The following is an 11009-nucleotide window of genomic DNA, read 5'->3' as shown; positions in this document are numbered from 1 at the left end:
ACCTCGTGACTAACTACCGTTCGCAATGTTCATATTTTAGCCTCTCAGCCTTTGACAGTGACACCCAAGTATTACAATGGATTGTGATAAGTGGTGCATAAAATTTGCGGGAAGCTGAAAACTAATGCTATTTCATCTCCGAATTAACATCAAGTTCGCCCTTCGATTTACCATTCCACGCCCACAAATCCTGCACTGAGCAATGCTGCACGTGTATCTTAGGAGCCAGTGCTTTTTCTGCTGTGATGTGTATATAATTCCAGGGTTTGTCTGCTATAATGCAGCATTAAGACACTGATACTCTTTACAGGACCGCTAACTTAGTGCAATGCCTACAAAAAAAAAATAAATAAATAAAAATAAAAATTTACATTGAGATGAAAAAGGGTTCTAAGGAGAGTAATAATTGCGCCAGCAGTTCCACCACCATAATTATGCATAAGCTTAATCAATGGTCAATGTGCTTAAGGGAGCTGCAGCGTTGCTAATGAATGGTTCCAGTGATCAGTGAGAATTGTGTGTTTGCGTGTCACCATGTGCACGAGTGGTTAGTGTTAACGTTTCCAATGAATAGAGGAGGCACAAGCAGCCTGTGGACACCTGCTGCTGTCAGTAGTTCCAAAGAGCAGCCTAATCACCCTGCCTTTCAAATCTGAGAAGGTTATTAAGTGTTCCTCAAATCCAAGGACACTTCATTACTCTGACCATGAGCGTTCAGTGATTATCCCAGCCTCTTCAGATATACGCTTCCTCCGCATGCCACAAATAAGAAAGCCCCTGTCATTGATGTAATGCAAATTATTTTTTTTTTCCTCCTGCAGAGCTCTTAATGCCTAGAGAAATACGTTTTTAACGTAGCAGCACATTCTTGACTGACCTAAGCAATAAACTAAAGCAGAGGGTGAAAATTTGTTGCTGTACGTATCCCGGCACATTCACTCTCACTGCCACCTGTTGCTGCTTCCCACTTTACTGTCTTTACATTTTCCTGCCCCCTCACTGAATGAATTTCAACAATCGATGCATGGTGAATCCCCGTTTCTACCTGTTCCCATGGCTACTGGACAGACTGAAAAAAGGTCTGTGGGAGATGTAGTTTTTTTTTTTTTTTGTTGTTGTTGTGTTATTGTTGTTGTAACTGGTCTCTATATAGATTCTTTCTAGCTCCAGTGGCGTTCATTCATCATCGGTCATTCTTCAGATACAGCACATTCACGAGCATGAATGTGAACGTGTTTAGAGAATCTCGGATTGGAAGCATGATAGGACAGCGCGAGACAGACAGCGATGACAACTGCGAGCAGGAGGGAAAAAGAAAAAACAAAAAAGCAGCAGGGATTGCCAGTGCGATGGCTGCTGATTTACAGGCCCTGAAGGATGACCATGGCCTTCCACCCACTCTGTCGCCATGGGAGACACTGGAGAGGAGGTCTGGTCTCCTTTACATCCTCACCGTCGTTTCTTCTCCTTTTTAGTGCTTATCCCTTTCTCTTTCTCTTAGTCTTTGTTTCTGTCTGTCAATGCTCCCTTTTTTGATAACGCAACAAGCTCCCATAATCTTTTGAATCAGCCCACTAAATAACAGCTCGAGCCTACCCGTAGGTGAATAATGACGAGGACTGAAATAATTACACCAGTGGGCGCCAGTTAGTCTTCCTGTGTCTCTTTCTGCCTCCGTGGCTGTGTGCTTGTGACCCATTAATTTTACTGGTCAGTGCAGCAGTACTTTTCTTGTTGGTAATGGGACTCAAATGTGTGTTATCAAAGGACTGCAGGCCTCAGTGGGAAAGAGACCACAAACAGGAACTACAGCCCCCCCACACACACACATTCCCCTCCCTTTATCTCAGAAGGCGGAAGCAACAGTTATCGAACATGTAACCTCGAGAGTCTTTCCTTATTTCTGTGTTACCAGCCAGTTAGCTTAAAGGCTTCAGTATTAGAAGAAGTAGATGCAAATGGAATGAGTGCAGTTTGTGAAACATTGTTTTTCGTTGCACTCTATTTCACTGTTTAAACAGAATTCACTGAGGGGGAGCCAGGAGAGCTGCAAGAGCAAGGAAGGGGTGGAGAGAGAAAGAGGGAGAGGGAGGCTGTTGCTATGGCAACCCCAGCGGCGGCAGTCGTCATCATGAGGCTTCTTCTGCATTTTGTGTGTTTGTGGACACAGCGCATGAGTTCACCCTCCTCTCTTCAGACAGGAGGCGAGGACATCCCCCTCTAACATTGTGCCAACAGAGAGAGGGAGCGAGAGAGAGACACACACACACACAGAAAAGAGAGAAAAAGAGAGGGAGCGATCGAGAGACTGAAACCCCATAATGCACTGCACGCTGCAGGGCTGAAGTCGTGCAGATTCATCAGTTCCTGTTCGTGGGGATTGTGTGTGAGAGCACACACACTCATACACCCAGACCGATTTTAAAAGAAACACACTGACAACAAGGCAGGTAAGACAGCTTTTGTCCGACCGAGTGGATAGCTACTGGCTTCACAAATGGTCTGTTCATCTGTCTTCTTCCAGCTGCCTTTTGAAACGAGGAGAGGGAAGAGTTTCTCGGTACAGACGACATGGTGTCATTAATATTTGACATGTTAGGATTCCGGCAACTTCCCTGCCTGTTGCTGGTGATTGCTGCCATATTTTTTTCTCACTTGGAGACGTTGTTTGGGATTTTCCCAAAGAGATGAAAGATCTTAGAAGGCAGATTTGAAGTCGCTAATGGGTTCGTGGAATGCCTTTCAGGTTTTATCTCTTACTATGTTTGGTTTTGCATATTTTCCTTTAGCTCACAGATATGCTTCAACTGTAACTGATTTGAATATGCTGGAAGGTTTTGCATAAATTGATATTACAGATATTACAGTGCTGGTGAACCTTTAGGAAAGGGTAGCTTCACTTTTTTAAACAATCTTCACATTCTGAAGATTGTTTAACATTTCATGTAAAGTATGCACAGTTTAATAAATGTATGTACACGTATGACTTTTACAGACTAACACACACACACAGACACATATATATATATATATATATATATATATCATTCTGTCAAAGTAACAATCAGACAATCAGCAATACATTAAGTTTAGATTGAAATGCATAACTGCGCATATAATATTAAAGTAATATTCCATGTAATATGTCATATAAAAGGTTTTTTTATTGTGCCTTGCCACACTTAAAGCTCATCATAGTTCATCATGAGGACAGTCACTTATCTGGCTTTTTTTTTTTTTTTGAGTAAACTCTAAAGGTCTTGAATGAGAATTGGTTCTTCAACAAATAGAATAGAAATTAAAAAAAAAAAAAGAAAAAGAAAAAATCCTAAGCATGTCTTAAAGTATCCTCATATCATATATCAAATGACAGCAGGGCAACCTGAAAGTGGGTAGAAATGTGGCTCCTCCATTACCGGTCATTTTGTGGTTTAACGGCCACTGAGGCTTGTGGCCATATCTGTTGTGCCAGAAGCTCAGACAGACTGAAAAGTGCGGCTGCAGAAGCTCAGGGAGGGGACTGTTAAACTTTATTACCGCAGGTCTCAAATGGGAAATTTCAGTTCTCCACCCTGGTACCCCCGTTGTGAAATCATGTCTCAACACTGTCATGTGGAAACACAGTGGAAGGTCAAACTGAGGGGCCAGAGTGAGAAATGGCTTTGAAACAAGACTGATGATTTCTAAATCTTAAAAGAAGATCTTAAAAGAACATAATTAAAATTTCCCAAGTGAACAAAAAAGAAAACATACCGTGAATTGTATTCACTCCAAAGCTTTTTAAATAAAGTACTGCTCAAGGTAATTTCTTTTATGTTATCCTGTATCACATGAAAGTCTCTAAGGAGCTTGGAGACAATTTAACATATGTCTTGTGTCTTTTGACAGCGTCTATTATGTGGATACTGGAGGCTGTATATGCCAATGTAACTGACTATGCATGTGGATGAGGAAAATGAAATGCAAAAAAGCCATAATGTAGATCTGAAGAAAAAAAAGGCTTTTGAATATTCATTGTGTCTCCATTTAGCAGACATCTGTTCTCTCCCTGCAGAAATCCACCTGTCAGAACTCAAAATGGAGAGGCACCTCTTTTTGATGTCATTTCATTATGACCCCCCCCCCCCCCCAAATCCCCCAATCCCCCACGTGAATCACTATCTATCTGTGTTGCCACATGACATAATTATCCACCAGACATGCTTTTGACAGTAGTATCTATATCTCCTCTCTGTTATAATTCAGCTGTGCTGATTAGGAGACACAAACAGCCTGACTGGCTGCTGTGTACATGTATCTGTCTGTAGGCTGTAGCTTTGGGCAATATAATATGCTCTTCCAAGTGTGTGCATTTTAGTCAGCCCGAGATAAGAATGTGAGAGCTATCGTAAGTGGCTAGTTTTTAATGTTGGCTGAAGCAGATCACAAGTGTAAATCCATCTGAGTGAATCCAGTGTGGGACCCTGTGCAGCAGTCGTCATTGTACATCTCCTTCCACAGGGAGTGTCAGAGTTCGGGGGGGGTTTGAACCACAGTACAGTTCGTTTATTCCACTGCTGGTGTTTTATAGCACACTATGCTGACATATTGCCCACTATTTCCATTGAAGTCATATCTTGGGGGCCCCAGAATATGTCGGTACCTGAAGAGAGCTGTGTTCAGAGTGAGCAGCAAGGCGCAGAGGCCCTGCAAGGCCGTGGGGGTTTCAGCGGATTGATATAGCTGCTGTTGTTTGAAGATGATCCATTTAATGATTTGACCTTAGATATTCAACAACAGAGGAGAGGTCTGCTCCGAATGTTGGAAACTTCTCAGACACACACTGGGTTGCCCTGCTGGATTTTCCATTCTATCATAAGAGCCTTGAGGTTCTCCAGTCGTTATTCTTTTGCTCTACCTCCAGATTTGTCTGTGCTTCGCAGCAAGCATCAGGATCAAGGATTTCATTTACACTTTACTAGTCTTGTGCAAAATAAGCAATTTGCCTGCTGCATTATTTAATTGAACTACAACAGTATCTCAATCAGTATAAATAAGCCAGAGCATTAGAGTGCTGCTTCAATGTTAATGCACAAATACCAAAAGTTAAATAATTTGAGATAAAATAGTGTTGGTCACTGGCCTGATTCCAAAGACGTTTCAAAACATGACTGCAATTAATCTTGTTGTAAATTTCTGCTTTTCACATTAAAAAACCCAGACAGACTGTACTCTTCCCATCTAGTACCAAACAAACGTACAAAGTTAGCGAATAGCTGGTGAAAACAGGGGAGCATTTAACAGCTAGAGAGCTAATTTATCCTTGGAGTTGCAGGAGCTCAAATTAAAGGTTTAAAAAAAAAAATCAATGAAATAATAATTTCCAAGCAGATTTACCACGACAGCTTTATAATGTGGTAACAAAGTGATATTGCAGTGTCTCAGTGTTGTTTTTCCAGCTTGTTCTGTCTGCCCAAATAAAATTTGAAATACTTTTTAGTGTCCACGAGTCAACAGGAAATCTGTATCTGCTGTCTGCTTTTAACTGAGTAAATGATTTCATTATAGAGTATAATTCATGCAAGCAGTACAAGCTTCTTTTTTTTCACATGACTCTTGTATTCGAGACAATCAAAACAGAACATGTACACGTCCTGAGACGTAATTCTGAAGGAAGACTGCAAGGCCTTTTTTGGGCACAGTGACTTACTCTAAAATCAAAGTTCCACATCACGAGTGTCTGTCGTGTGTTGCATTGTCTCGATGAACAAATTGCTAAATATTTATAGAAGCTGAAGCTAAACATTAACACATAAGGAGCACAGAGATCAATTGTGCTTTTGAGAGCAGGCTGCTGTTCAATCAACCCCTTTCCTTAACGCTCACACACACACACACACACACACACACGTGGATGCACAAGCCAATACAGTGATGAATTCCAAACACTCTGATATATTGCAGCCACAAGTCAGTGATGTGGCTCTGAGTCACTTGGTAACACACACACACACACACACACACACCACACACACCACGCACATGTTCACATAGACACACCTGATGTAGTGTTTGATGGAGTCAGATGCCATGGCAACAGAGCTGTGACTCTTGCTGTCCTGTGAGTGGACTGGAGCTGTGGAGGAGGGTGGAGAAAGCTAACAGCTAGCACTGCTACTCCACTGAAGCTATTATTATTCCCAGCTCCTCTTTCTCCCTCTTCTCTGCTGTTTCTTCTTCTTTTTCTTCTCCGCCGTCACTATCTGCATGTGTTATGTCTGTTTTTGTTTTTTTGTTTTTTGTTTTTTGTGGGTTTTTTTGCCTGTCAACTGCAATATTAAAGCTGTGGATTGAAAAACAACAATAACAAAAAAAAAAAAAACAAAACTCAACGGGAACCAGGGGAAACAGAGGAGGCAGAGGAGAGGTTAGCAGTCACGTGTTTTTAAAGGCAGCAACCGCACAAAGCCTGACACATGATCAGAGGAAATTGCATTGATTCTTCCGACTGCTTCCAGATGAACACGCACACAAACTTCACCTCACTGCATCTCTTTTCTTGTAACTAAAGAGAAGATATAACCCCTTTTATTATTTATTATTAGATATAACCCCTCCTTTTTAAAAAAAAAATAAAAAATATCCACTCAGTTTTTCTCCTCTCTTCATTCTCTCCTTCTTGCTACTGTCAGTCATGTTTTATAGAGGTAGGAGCACAGATAGGGAGAGCAGTGGGAGGTATAGAGAAAAGGGCCATGCAGGTGGATAGGTCTCACAGACAGCATCTGTATGAGATTTATTGTCTGCAGGTACAGATGGTGGAGAGGGGTGCACAGGGAGGAGGATAAAAAAAAGGGGAAGGGAGGAGTTGGAACAGTGCAGGTGAATTGCATTTGGGGCTCTGGTAGTGTTTTCACAGTCTGATTGTCAGCGTTAGTGAACGTACACACATGCATGCAGCCACGCACACGCTCTCATGCAGTGTGAAATTGTGGGAACGTGGCTGTTGACAGTAGAAGTTTGTCCGAGTTAGGTTCCCCTGCGTCGTCCCTCTCTCCTTCCTCTCCTCCCCTTTTTGCATATGATCCAAGCGCGAGCTGTGGAAGGTGAACTTGCTGCCTGCTGTGGATAAATTATGTGTGACATGTTTAGCTGTGCTGCCTTTTATGGAGACTGGTGTATCTGAATACAGTATGGCTCTGCCAAGAGGGAAGGAGGGAGAGAGAGAGAGAGGTAGCAAGGGAGGGAAGGAGGAAGAGGAGGAGGAAGAGAAGGAGGAGGAAGGAAAAGAGGCGGAGGGAGGGAGGGAGAAAGCAAGGGGAAAAGGAGGGAGGGAGGGAGGGGGCCGTGACGGAGGGAGTGTAAGAGAGGAGTGCCGCGAAGCAAGCATGAGGTTTTCACTTCCATTCTCCCCTCAGCAGCAGTCAGATGAGTCCTTGCAGAGATACAGTAAGTCTTTGCTGTTTACTCTGTGTATCTGTGTGTTTGTGTGTGTTGCTTGTTGTTTGTTTAGACGCAAAACAGAGTTGTGTCTGCTTATATTTTCTGCCTTGTTCTACCACATCGCTTCAGGAATTTTTATTTGCCATCTGGATGTTGAGTGTTTTGTGTTGATGTGTGTTTTAGTGAGTTATGTGTCTGTCTGTAAATGTGTGTGTGTGTGTATACACATGCAGATGGCCACCGTGCCTGACTGCTAATGTGTGGTAGTTTGAGGCGGGACAGTTTTAATGTGGAAAAGAGCTGAGCAGACAAAAGAATGGGTAACGTTAGTGTTTTATGTTCCGCAGAGTAGTTAACACACGAGCAGACACACACAGACACGCATTCCCTTTTCCAGACTACACTGTCTTTCTCTCTTGGACTTCATGAAAATCTCTGTTATGTGACTCTGACTATTTACATGAAGCCAAATTTATGGATGAATGAGTGAAAATAAAAACACACACACTGACTCACCCAGACACACTCACACTACGACCCATGAACAGCCCCACACTCCTCCTGTGTAATAACAGCACTGCTGGTGTTTACACTACAGCTGCCCTCAGGAAATGATTAAACTTCAGCTTCACCCTGGCTGTCTGTGCCACCTTGACAGACAGACATGTTAACAGATGTACATATGCACCATCAACAAAATCAATAGTGAAATCTGTATTTTATGGAAATGCTATAAAAAAATGATCATAAATATGATTTGAATAAAATGGATGAACATTTCTTTCAGCATGTTTATGTACACATTAAGAAATGCTGAATTAATAAAGCTATTGTTTATAGATGGAATTATGCCATGTTACCACACATGACATTGGTTTGTAATTGGACTATACATATAAATGCATGCGCACAATGCATGTGTGCCATTTTTCATCGCATCATTTGTCACTTTCCCATACAGTCTGGACACCCGCTCAGTGCTGCATAGCTCAATGTGGCTTCATCTTCTGTCAACATCCAAATCAACTGACTGTCAAAAGATAAAAATACATCCATTACTTAATGAGGATCATAAGGTCGACACGACTTGGCACGCTGAACAAAATTTTTATAACCAAGGCTGCATACTTCACAATAAAAGTCCTGCACTGGTTTGCATGCTAATTTGAAACTGTGCGGAGTGACAGCGTAAACTAAAAGAAGTCAAAGGAAAACATGAATCTGGAAGAAGACATTGTATTGCCTGAATGCTGATTTTTCTAGGTGGCCCCCCTGGTGAGATATAAATAGGAAACACATTTATTTTTTTGTCAAAAATTTAATTACCTTGAATTGACCTCCGATTTGTTATTTCAATTTTCATCAGACTGGTGCTTTGATACACCCTGTATCTATCTATGCAATCCCTGTTATTTTGAGTACACGCCCTCCTCTCCACTCCATTAATCTCAACACCTCTCAACACACTTTCACTTCCTGACTCCTCTCTTTCTTTGTGTCTCTTTCGCTGCAGTTCTGTCTCATCCTCTCATCCTCCTGTCTTTTTGCTATTTTAATGGCTCACTCTGTGTTTCTCTTTCAGTGTCTGACTCTCACTAGGTGGAAAAGCTGCTCTGCAGATCAGAGCAGGCAGATCTACAAGGTCATTAGAGTATAGACAGTGAGAGCGTAGAGGCACTCTGGTACATACTGAATTTCAGAGCACACCCAGACTAACCAACTCAGTGTGAGAGAAGAAAGCGATTCTAACGCAGAGAGAGTGAGGGTGAGAGGATGCGTGGTTACCCGAATTTGACTTAGTTCATAAAAAGAATCTATAAATTGGTGCTTTTCTTTTCCTCCCCCACCTTCTCCTTTCATCCTTCGACTAATCTGTCCTTTAGAAGTGATGTCATCTCTGCTGTCCTCAGCAGGCACAGGACAGTCTGTTGAATGCAGATGAGCAGTGTGTTTGTATGAGGAAATTTGTGTGTATGTGCACAATGATACAAACAACACTCTGACCCTGATTTAAATGATTCAATTATGAAGATAAAAATAAAAAGAGAGAAATGGGGCGGTTGTTCTGACCAAGGTGACTGCGGGACAACGTGAGTGGAAAGGACCCTGTGTCCTGGGCCTCACAGGGCATCCAACTGGTAGATTGACAGTCACTTGCTCGGACAAATGGTTGGGGGAGTCCTGCGAGGCCATTTGGCGAGTGGCAACGTACCAGTGAGTCAGTCAATGGTGTATGATTGCTGTTTTCCCTGCAGTCTGCAAAGCTGTCACTGGACTAATGCACACTAGTGGAAGATGTAATCTGTAGTAAATACAGTTGGCTCCACGGAGGAGCCCTCTGTGATTTCCACAGATTAAGGTGTCAAACTGAATCACTGGTCATAGACAGCTGAAGAGTACAGATTATCCCAGGTTTGGCCAAGTGCTGTGCTGATGACAACTCACAAATTCTGCACTTCAGCATGTGTGTGTGGCTGCAATTTGGAAAAGTGATATCTTCTTTTGGGGAGCATCCCTTCTTTTGGTATTTCCTGATTTGAACATAAAAAAAAACCAGACTGAGGAATGTGAAAAATTTACATCGGGCCAAATCATTAGCATTAATCATCTTCATCTAGTGCAACTCACAGTCCTTGTAACAATTTCACTGTAAAGCTTTTCACCCATTTAGCGTCAAATCACTGATCATCTTGCTATTACTGAGCTGTCTCATGTCAAGGATTTTCCCCTGGCCAGATTTGTCGTAAATTATTCTTATCTCGCTGTACTTATTGTATCTCTCTGTCTGAAACATGTCTCTCACTCTGCTCCCATCTCATTATATGCTGCATATCTTTGCTCTCGCCATCCGAGGCCACCCCACCTTCACCTGTCTGTCTATTTTCTTTTTATTCCCTAATTCACGTCAAGCACCATTTATGCCGCTTGACATGTGTCTGCATGAAAGAGCATGGGAGAGTCAGTGAAAGTAGAAATTTGTGTACGTATGTTGATGTATATGTGCGTCTTTTTTCCTTTTTTTTTGTTGCCATAGCTGATAAAGGCTCTTGTGCTTGAAATGCCACATGCGGAGGTGGTAAATTTACACAAGGAGCTTTTTTTTTTTTTCTTATAGTGGGCAGACTACTTTTTCAGACTACTGCCTGCCTTTTGCATATTACATCTATATCTCTTGGATGTCTCCTTTGTATCATTCCCTGTCTTGTCTGTCTGTCTGTCGGTCTGTCTCTTTGACTGTCTGTCTGTATCTCACCCATTCCGTCTCTGTGATTCTTCCTCTCATTCTTCCTGTTTCCAATCTCTTTCAATCTATCCTTCCACCCACTCTCTTCTTCTCCCCGTCTCTCTCTCTCTCTCCCTCACGCACGTATTCTCATAGACGTACTCAACCTCTATTGCTATTCCTGAGAGGAGCAGACTGGTCTGGCAGTGGGTTGGTTTATGTCTGTGAACTCAGTGACACCATCTCTGCCACTGCATTACACCAAACTGGCACAACCACAGCCAGGTGGCCACGCTGCAGTGAAGATATGAGAGCAAAATATTTGTACCAACAATATGTGTTCATATTTATACCATTCATGTAT

The 11009-nt window shown here is 42.2% G+C and overlaps 1 protein-coding gene across 6 annotated transcripts in view; it reads left to right on the top strand.

Moving 5' to 3' along the window:
• Nucleotides 1-7311: 7311 nt before the first annotated feature.
• Nucleotides 7312-11009, top strand: part of LOC115052579 (muscleblind-like protein 1) — a 53365-nt gene continuing 49667 nt past the window's right edge. For all 6 annotated transcript variants that reach the window (XM_029516772.1, XM_029516773.1, XM_029516770.1 and 3 more), the window contains exon 1: nt 7312-7428. The gene's annotated coding sequence lies outside the window, so the exon portion shown is untranslated. The remainder of the gene's footprint in view (nt 7429-11009) is intronic.

The sequence above is a fragment of the Echeneis naucrates genome, chromosome 13, assembly GCF_900963305.1.
Source record: "Echeneis naucrates chromosome 13, fEcheNa1.1, whole genome shotgun sequence".
Classification (NCBI taxonomy): domain Eukaryota; kingdom Metazoa; phylum Chordata; class Actinopteri; order Carangiformes; family Echeneidae; genus Echeneis; species Echeneis naucrates.
Note: the sequence above shows the minus strand (reverse complement) of the source record. Positions and strands in the feature narration are given on the sequence as shown.